Source organism: Pan paniscus, chromosome 1 (assembly GCF_029289425.2).
Source record: "Pan paniscus chromosome 1, NHGRI_mPanPan1-v2.0_pri, whole genome shotgun sequence".
NCBI classification, from domain to species: Eukaryota; Metazoa; Chordata; class Mammalia; order Primates; family Hominidae; genus Pan; species Pan paniscus.
In genome coordinates, this window is record NC_073249.2 from 162,464,888 (window position 1) to 162,475,594 (window position 10,707).

Consider the following 10,707-nt stretch of genomic DNA (forward strand, 5'->3'; position numbering starts at 1 on the left):
CACACCTGTAATCCCACGAGGTGGCGGATCACGAGGTCAGGAGATTGAGACCATCCTGGCTAACACGGTGAAACCCTGTCTCTATTAAAAATACACAAAATTAGCCAGGCGTGGTGGTGGGTGCCTCTAGTCCCAGCTACTTGGGAGGCGGAGACAGGAGAATGGCGTGAACCCAGGAGGTGGAGCTTGCAGTGAGCCGAGATCGTGCCACTGCACTCCAGCCTGGGCGACAGAGAGAGACTCTGTCTCAAAAAAAAAAAAAAAAAAAAAAAAAAAGAGAATTTAATGAGAAGAAATACAGTTCAAACTATTTGACTCCTTATAGACTAAATAGGCAGTTGATTAAAATAATATTCATTTCAACCAATTGATCTGGACTTTTTGTAGACTGTTGAAGTCTCATGAAAACATAAAACGAGTTTGTTGCACTTTTAAAAGTCTCTATCCGACTTCCTTCAGGCTCCAGGCTCATGATAATGATTGGAATAAAACTGGTTTTGACCACAATGAGATATCATCTCACACCAGTTAGAATGGCAATCATTAAAAAGTCAGGAAACAACAGGTGCTGGAGAGGATGTAGAGAAATAGGAAGGCTTTTACACTGTTGGTGGGACTGTAAACTAGTTCAACCATTGTGGAAGTCAGTGTGGCAATTCCTCAGGGATCTAGAACTAGAAATACCATTTGACCCAGCCATCCCATTACTGGGTATATACCCAAAGGAATATAAATCATGCTGCTGTAAAGACACAGGCACACATATGTTTATTGCGGCACTACTCACAATAGCAAAGATTTGGAACCAACCCAAATGTCCAACAATGATAGACTGGATTAAAAAAATGTGGCACATATACACCATGGAATACTATGCAGCCATAAAAAATGATGAGCTTATGTCTTTTGTAGGGACATGGATGAAGCTGGAAACCATCATTCTCAGCAAACTATCTCAAGGACAAAAATCCAAACACCACATGTTCTCACTCATGGGTGGGAATTGAACAATGAGAACACTTGGACACAGGAAGGGGAACATCACACACCAGGGCCTGTTGTGGGGTGTGGGGAGCGGGGAGGGATAGCATTAGGAGATACACCTAACGTAAATGATGAGTTAATGGATGCAGCACACCAGCATGGCACATGTATACATATGTAACAAACCTGCACATTGTGCACATGTACCCTAGAACTTAAAGTATAATAAAAACAAAAACAAACAAACAAACAAACAACAAAAAAAAAACTGGTTTTGAATGGAGCTCCTGCTAAACAGATGAATGGTGGGAGCTGGAAAGTTACTGAAGGACAGCCAGGTTTTTCTGCAAAACCACACAGCAATACACAAAGCCATAATGGTAAAAATTGCGTACATCTGAGAAGAAGGTATAAACTAACATGTTATGGGGAAATGAAGAGGGCTTGGGGGAGAGAGGAGGGTCGGAGATTAAAAGAACTCCAGGGATGGAGCCAGAACCCAAAAGAAACCAAAGAAAAAATAAAAGTAAATGCTAAACAGCTCCCCTTACAAATGACTTTCACATGCATGGTAAGAAGTGAACTAAAAGAAAACAAAACCAAGAGATATAATAGACACATTATGTAACAAGGATTACTAAGGAGGGGCTAAAACAAGAAACAGACTTGGAATAATTTGGATATGGAAAGTTTATGCAAGAGATAGACACAACAGGCTAGGGGGAATTATGCCAACATGGGTCAAGGCGGATATTGTGTCTGAAGGGAGAAAGAATGTCACATAATAAATAAGTTGGCAGTGGGACAAAATATGTTTGGATGGAAATAAAAGATAAAAGGAAACTAAGACTAATAGGAAATTATTATAGACCATCTGGGTCAGATAAAAAGGCAGCTCAGAATGTTTATGCAGATAAGGATGCCCAGAAAAATACAGTATGGTCTGGGATAGTAACATTAATATCATATTACAGCAAAGTGATATATTGGTTACATTTCTGGAGAAGACAATGGAATTGATTACAGTCTAGTTTTGCAAATCTTTTGGAGGTCAGAAACCTAGAAAATGGCTAACAGAGAAGGATTCACAACAGTTCAGGGCAGGCTGTCACCAGACAGACATCCATCCCTAACATTCAGTGGTGTCAGAGAAGACTTGATTATCTCACTCTTCCTGTCACACCACCACCCTGATGACCTGCTGCAATTTGATGATCTCTATTGACCCTGCCCTCATCATCTCAAAGACTTCTTCCTGCTCCAGACCCTCTCGCTCCTACTCCCTTCTTCAAGTCCAGCTCTTAAATTCATGCAGCACGGTGCCCTCATAAAAACATAATTGGCCTATCCCAGCAGCTTCTGGCCATTTGCCTGGTCACAGGGCTTTGGTCTGGAGGTTGTAGCCAGACAGCCTTGGAAAATGGGAACCAAAAAGAGACAATAGCTGAGATTTTGGCCCACTTACTCCTGGACCCTTGAACTGCAGTAGCAATGACAACAGCATCAAGCAAACTGTATTGTTTTTGTGTGCAGTGACAACCTTACTGACTGCCAGACAAGGTGGCCAGAATTTTGAAAACTTTAACAGCAGGGCTGTTACAGGCATACCTTGGAGATACTTCCAGTTCAGTTTCAGAACACTGCAGGAAAGTGCATATTGTAATAAAGTGAGTCACAAGAATTTTTGGTTTCCCAGTGCATATAAAAGTTATGTTTACATAATACTGTAGTATATTAACTGTGAAATAGCATTATGTCTAAAAAACAATATATATCCCTTAATTTTAAAATACTTTATTGCTAAAAAATGCTAATGACCATCTGAGCCTTCAGTGAGTTGCAATCTTTTTCTGGTGGAGGGTCTTGCCTTGATGTTGATGGCTGCTGAATGATCAGGGTGGTGGCGGCTGAAGGATGGGATAACTGTGACAATGTATTAAAATAATACAGCAATTCAGTTTGCCAGATCAAATGACTTTCCCTTTCGTGAAAAATTTCTCTGTAGCATGTGATGCTGTTTGATAGCGTTTTACCCTCAGTGCAACTTCCTCCAAAATTGGAGTCAGTCCTCTTAAACCCTAATGCTGCTTTATCAACTCAGTTTATGTAATATTCTAAATCCCTTGTTGTCCTTGCACCAATGTTTATAGCATCTTCACCAGGAGTAGATTCCATCTCAAGAAACCACTTGCTTTGCACATCCATAGGGAGCAACTCCTCATCTGTTCAAGCTTTTTTTTTCTTAGATGGAGTCTCACTCTGTCACCCAGGCTGGAGTGCAGTGGCAAGATCTCAGCTCACTGTAAACTTGCCTCCCGGGTTCAAGCGATTCTCCTGCCTCAGCCTCCTGAGTAGCTGGGATTACAGGCATCTGCCACCATGCCCGGCTAATTTTTGTGTTTTTGTATTTTTAGTAGAGACGGGGTTTCACCATGTTGGCCAGGCTGGATCTCGCACTCCTGACCTCAGGTGATCCACCTGCCTCAGCCTCCCAAAGTGCTGGGATTACAGGTGTGAGCAAGTTTTATCGTGAGATTACAACAGTTTAGCCCCATCTTCAAGCTCCACATTTCTTTTGCTATGTTCACCACATCTACAATTACTTCCTCCACGGAAGTCTTGAGCCTCTCAAAGTCATCCGTGAGGGCTGGAATCAGCTTCTTTCAAACTCCTGTTAATGTTCACATTTTGACCTCCTCCCATGAATCCTAAATGTTCTTAACGGCATCAAGAATGGTCAATCACCATGAAATACTATGCAGCCATAAAAAGGAACAAGATCATGCTCTTTGCAGGGGCATGGATGGAGGTGGAGGTCATTATCCTTAGCAAACTAACATAGGAACAGAAAACCAAACACTGGGCCGGCTGCAGTGGCTCACGCCTGTAATCCCAGCACTTTAGGAGGTAGAGGTGGGCGGATCACAAGGTCAGGAGATCGAGACCATCCTGGCTAACATGGTGAAACCCCATCTCTACTAAAAATACAAAAAATTAGCTGGGCATGGTGGCAGGCGCCTGTAGTCCCAGCTACTCGGGAGGCTGAGGCAGGAGAATGGCATGAACCTAGGAGGTGGAGCTTGCAGTGAGTCGAGATCGTGCCACTGCACTCCAGCCTGGGCAACAGAGCAAGACTCCATCTCAAAAAAAAAAGAAAGAAAGAAAGAAAGAAAACCAAACACTGCATGTTCTCACTTATAAATGGGAGCTGAATGATGAGAACCCATGGGGGGTACAACACACACTGGGGCCCTTTGCGGGTGGGGAGGGAGAGCATCAGGAAGAATAGCTAGTGGATGCTGGGCTTAATACCTAGGTGATGGAATGATCTGTGCAGCAAACAACTGTGGCAAATGTTTACCTATGTAACAAATCTGCACATCCTGCTCATTACCCCTGAACTTAAAATAAAAGCTGAAGATTTAAAAAAAAAAAAGAAGTGAGTAAGGAGCCCCCATGGCTGGCTAGATCCGTTCCAAACCTGTCAGGGGTAGCTTCCCAGAGATGGGCACGCGCATTAGAGAGAAAAAGTATTCTTAAAATGACCCCATACGGTAATTAGCTATTCAAGGGTCATGCATATGGACTACATATCATGCATGTACTTAAAATTACGGGATAGAGGCAATACATAAGTGCACAAGGGCCAAAGTAATGAAGCAACCCACCTATCAATCAAAAGACAGAACTGGCTAGAGATTAGACAGCTAGGGAAGAGAAGAGAAAAAAAAAAAAAACGTATAAAAAGACCCAAGCTACACCAGACTGGGCTGATCTCATTTTGCAGAGGTGAGTTCACAGTTCACTCTCCCCTTTGAGGGTGTAATACTGTGTGTAATAAACTTTTGCTGCTTTGCTTTGGAAAAAAAAAAAAAGGAATGGCGAATGCTTTGGTTTTAATTTACTTTGTCCATCAGCGGAATCACTATGACAGCTACAACCTTATGAAGTGTATTTCTTAAATAATAAGACTTGCAAGTAAAACGTACTTCTTGGTCTATAGGCTGCAGAATGGACGTTGTGTTAGTGGGCATAAAAACATTAGGTCAGGCACGGTGACTCACGCCCGTAATCCCAGCACTTTGGAAAGCTGAGGCAGGTGGATCACCTGATGTCAGGAGTTTGAGACTAGCCTGTCCAACATGGCGAAACCCTGTCTTTACTAAAAACACAAAAATTAGTCAGGTGTGGTAGCATGCACATGTAATCCCAGCTACTTGGGGGGCTGAGGCAAGACGATTGCTTGAACCTGGGAGGTGGAGGTTGCAGTGAGCCGAGATTGTACCACTACACTCCTGCCTGGGCGACAGAGTGAGACTGTCTCCAAAAACACAAAAACAGCATTAATCTTCTTGCATATCTCCATCAGAACTCTTGGCTGACCAGGTGCATTGCCAATGGTCAGTAATATTTTGAAATAAATCTTTTTTCTTTTTAACTGTAGGTCTCAACAGTGGGCTTAAAATATTCATTAAACCATACCATAAACAGATGTGCTATCATCCAGGCTTTGCTGTTCCATTTCTAGAGCACAGGCAGAGTAGATTTAGCATAATTCTGAAGGGCTCTAGGATTTTCAGAATGGCAAATGAGCACTGATTTCAATTTAAAGTCACCAGCTGCATTAGCCTCTAACAAGAGAGTCAGCCTGTCCTTTGAAGCTGTGAAGCCAGGCATGGACTTTTCCTCTTTAGCTATGAAAATCCTAGATGGCATCTTCTTTCAATAGAAGACTGCTTTGCCTACCCTGAAAATCTTTGTTAGTGTTATAGCTCTTTTAGAATTTGTCTAGCAGGTTTTCTGGTTTTCATCCAAAAACCCCCATGAAGAGGGGGGAAAAAAGAGGAAAATCTGTTTAGTGTAGCCACCTTCATCAATGACCTTAGCTAGATCTTCAAGACAACTTGTTGCAGTTTTTACAATAGCACTTGCTACTTCACCTTTTCTGTCATGGAAATGGCTTCTTTCTTCTAACCTCATGAACCAACCTCTGCTAGCTTCAAGCTTCTTCTGCAGCTTCCTCACCTCTCTCAGCCTTCATAGAATTGAAGAGAGTTAGGCCCTTGCTCTAGATTAGGCTTTGGCTTAAGGGAATGTTGTGGCTGGTTTGATCTTCTACCCAGACCACTCAAACTTTCTCTATATCAGCAATTATGCTGTTTCTCTTTCTTATCATTCACGTGTTCACTGAAGTAGCACTTTTAATTTCATTCAAGATCTTTTTCTTTGCATTCACAAGTTGGCTGCTAGATGCAAGAGGCCTAGCTTTCAGCCTATCTCAGCTTTTGACACGCCTTTCTCAAAAAGCTTAATCATTTCTAGTTTTTGATTTAAAATGAGAGATGAGGCCAGGCATGGTAGTTCATGCCTGTAATCCCAGCATTTTGAGAGGCTGAAGCAGGTGGATCACTCGAGGTTCGGAGTTTGAGATCAGCCTGGCCAATGTGGTGAAATCGTCTCTACTAAAAATACAAAAATTAGCCTGGCATGGTGGTGGGTGCCAGCTACTCAGGAGGCTGAGGCAGGAGAATCGCTTGAACTGGGGAGGCGGAGGTTGCAGTGAGCCAAGGTCGTGCCACTGCACTCCAGCTTGGGTGACAGAGCGAGACTCTTTGTCTCAAAAAAAAATAAATAAATCAATAAATCAATAATAAAATGAGGGATGTGTGGCTCTTTCACTTGAATGCTTAGAGGCCATTGTAGGTTATTAATTGGCCTAATTTCAATATTTTTGTGTCTTAGGTAATAGGGAGGCCTGAGGAAAGGAAGAAAGAGGGGGAAGTTGGTCGGTGGATCAGTCAGAACCCATCCAGCATTGATCAGTTAAGTTCACCATCTTTTATGGGTGTGGTCTATGCTGCCCAAAACAATTACCACAGAAACATCAGAGATCATTGATCACAGATCACTGTAACAGATATAATAATAATGAACAAGTTTGAAATATCGTGAGAATTGCCAAAATATGACAGAGACATGAATTGAGTATATGTTGTTGGAAAAATGGTGCCAATAGACCCGCTCAACGCAGCGTTGCCACAAACCTTTAATTTGTAAAGAAATGCAGTATCTGTGAATTGCAATATAATGAAGCGCAACAAAGCGGAGCACAATTAATATGGTGTGCCTGTGGGTCCTCACTTCATTTCACCTTCTCATCTGGGTTCAGAGCCCTCTTCTTCCACTGCACATATCATTGCTGTGTTATAGATGAAGAGGGCTGCATCCCACTCTGGATTTCAACTCCCCGAGGATCGAGATTGAGTTGCTTATGGCCCTCTTGCCAGAGATTAGCATCCTGTCTAGTAATTATGGATGTTCAGTTATGATATAGAGTGAATAGAATAATTAGGGAGTAACTGGAAGGAATCAAGTTTTAAATATAAGATTTCTGTTATAATGGCAATAGGGGAGATAATTTGCCAAAAAGGCTGGTGGAGTGGGAGTGGATGGGAAGGGATGGTACCTGTCTGGTATCCTTCAATTCAATCTGGAATTCCCTCCACTTCTTACATGAAGACCAGTCCCAGGCATGCTGTTCTGATCCAAGAGTTAAAAGTACATCCTATGAAGATTTGAAAGATAAATGATTCCGGCATGGATGCCCCTTATCTATTTTTCTTGTCACTTCTATGAAAATGTCAAGTTACCTGGGAATCAACTCCTCTGGGCCCCCTATAACACCTAATGATTTTGAATGGCATCTTGTAGAATATTTATGTCTTAAAAAAATAGAGCGAACCAGCCTAGGCAACATGGCAAAACCCTGTCTCTACAAAAAAAACAAAAATTAGCTGGGCATGGTGGTGCACACTTGTAGTCCTAGCCACTCAGGAGGCTGAGGTGAGAGGATCGCTTGAGTCCAGGAATTTGAGGTTGCAGTGAGCCATGATCACACCACTGCACTCCAGTCTGGACAACAGAGCCATATCCTTTCTCAATAATAATAATACATAAAATAGAATAAATGTATTGCAATGATCTCAGCCTCATTAATAACATGTTCTAACCTAGTAGTTCCCAAACAGCTATATTAGAATCATCTAGGGAGTTTAAAAAGGAAAAAAACCAAAACAGATTCCTGGTTCCAACCCTGGCTTTATGAAGTCAAACTTTCTATATGGTATCAAGGAATCTATGTTTTAAATCATTAGGTGTTTCCAAAGAATACTTTGATTTAGAAACTACTTCTTTGATCAAATTAATTTCTTAAACAAATAAAGGGCCACTTATTTGGTTTGTGAATGTCTCCAATGAACATGTGTACTATTTTTAGAGACAATAAAAGTCACAGATGACAGGTAGAGTTAGTAACTAATTAGTAACTACAGTTCTTTTAAATGATAATTTTTTCTCTTATGGGCAATTACCAAATAAAATTCATTACTATTTAGCTATATCTCCATTTATCCTGTATAATAATAATGATCTATTAGTTTGTCTTTCAATAGTGCTTATTAGTGGGTAAGATATATATAGGTCAGTGTGTCAAACAAATTACCCTCAGAAGCAATTATCAGTTCTTTATGTTCTTGCTTAAGGAATTGTTGGATATGACTGGTGTGATTGAGGGATGTGAAATAGAGGTGATGAAGGAGCTTCTTCAAGATTCCAGGAAATTCAGAAAGGAAGAGAATACGGACTGTTTTGAAGTTGATTCTAACAAACCATTTGCCTGCAGTTGAAAGGTTTTGCTATATTTTTTTGAGTAAATAACTGTGATTTGGAAAGGGACACAGTAAAAAAGATTTTAAAATCTCCACCTTCAATGAGTTTTCTGTTTCTTCTGGGAGATAAGTTATGCAGCCATAATTTAAGGTAAAACACAATGTGCTATAGCAGAAGTAAAACCAAAAGTGTTCTAAAAAGGTGAAATTAGCTTAGAACTATGCTAAAAAGACTAATGACGTGCTATCAGAGAGTAAAACACATTATGAAATTACAGTAAATAAGTGTTTGTGGTATCTGTACAAAAATTAGACAGATAGGACAGGAAGAGTCCATAAAGACTGTATTCTATACAATCATTTAAGAATAAAAGAGATAAATCAGTGGTGAAAGAACAGTTTATTCAACAAATAGTTATTAAAACATTGCAAAGCAGATTTAGATCAGAATGAATTAGATTTTTCTGTCATATCATCACTAAGATCTAATTATTAAAAGTGATAATACTCAATATTAGCAAGAGTATAGTGAGATAAATACTCTCTTATACAGCTACTGGGGATACAAATTAGACTAATCTCTCTGGAAAGCATTTTGTAATATGAATTAATACATTTTAAAATATTCACAATCTTTTAATAGTTCCACTTATATGCATACACATACACATATATGTATATCTATGTACATGTATGTGTTCACAGATATACATATATACACACATATCCCTAAGATTGTGAAATTTCAGTTAAATTCATTTATAAAATGGTCACTATAGTGTTATTTATGATGGTAATAAAATTAGAAAATTCATGGTTGATTAGGACAATTATTAAGTAAATTGTATTACTTCAACACAGTGGAATAGGTCTGTTAAAATTTATCTGTTGGCAGCTTTTTTATTGATATGTTCGATAAAAAAGGTAGGATATTATCACCTCAGTATTCAAAACATAGAAAACCAACCAGCTGGAAATATATATTCCAAAATGTTCATCTTGTTGTTTTGGAATTATGGGATTATGGGTGTGCCCCTCCTCTTTCCAAATTTTCTGCAATCTACATTTTAGAGTAGTTTCTTGACATTCACAGGTGATGTATCTGAAACAGTTGCTAATCCTCAAATGTGAATACTTTCACTTTCTCAGACTTTAGTTCTGTCTATTGCAGCACTGTCTCTTTATCATCAGCACTGTCAGTTGGATTTCTTCCCACACAGAATATTTTTGTTACATCCTTAAAGCTACTATATACTTGGTAATGAGAAGAGAACAACAGAGCCACATTGAGCTCAGATTCTGGTCTTGCGGTCAGCTAGCAGTAATAGCAGTAGAGAGCAAATACTTCCCTTTCTAAATGTCCCCTTCCACGACATTCAATTAATAACAATAACAATAAAAAGAATTATTTGATATGGACAATTGACATTCTCTGATTCTAATATAAAGAATGAATACATGTATCTTAAGAAAATGTTGCTATTTTTCTTGATCAAAGTTAACGTAATGTTGGCCAAGCAAGCCCTAAAAGCCAGATTGTATCCTCTAAGTCCCTCCTATAGAGAAATGTAGGAGGCACCGCTCTGCCAGCCTCACTCATCAATAAGCCATTCTGGTTTTGCACCATCTGCAAAGAATTCATGATCAAATTCACATCAAAGCAAAATTACCAACTACCAGGTCATAGAACTTAGGTCTTTTTCTTGAGTAATTAAACTGAGGAACAGTAAGTTTATTACGCCAAAGTCTATGTTAAAATTCAAAGGTAAGGGAGAGCAATGGAAAGAGAACAAAGAAATTAATTTGATGTGGGATGGTGCAAGTACGATTTTCATTAAGTATTCACAGGTGCAAATGTAATTTTATTTCTCTACGACTAAAAGTAACTATATCCTCAGTCTTCCCCAGCCCCAGCCCCACAAATTCTTAATCTGATAACAAAACTTTCAAAATTATTAACAGAAGGTGGATTGATAATACAAAGACTCTATCATGGCAATATTCTTTCTTCCTGTGGTAAATCTGAAAGGTTAGTTTTGTTTGATCCAAGTTGTTC

At 39.6% G+C, this 10,707-nt stretch overlaps 1 non-coding gene across 1 annotated transcript; it reads left to right on the forward strand.

Moving 5' to 3' along the window:
• Window positions 1–5,745: 5,745 nt before the first annotated feature.
• LOC112438396 (U7 small nuclear RNA) lies at window positions 5,746–5,807 on the forward strand. Its single transcript, XR_003026824.1, has one exon. It is a non-coding gene; the product is annotated as a U7 small nuclear RNA (small nuclear RNA).
• Window positions 5,808–10,707: the final 4,900 nt, after the last annotated feature.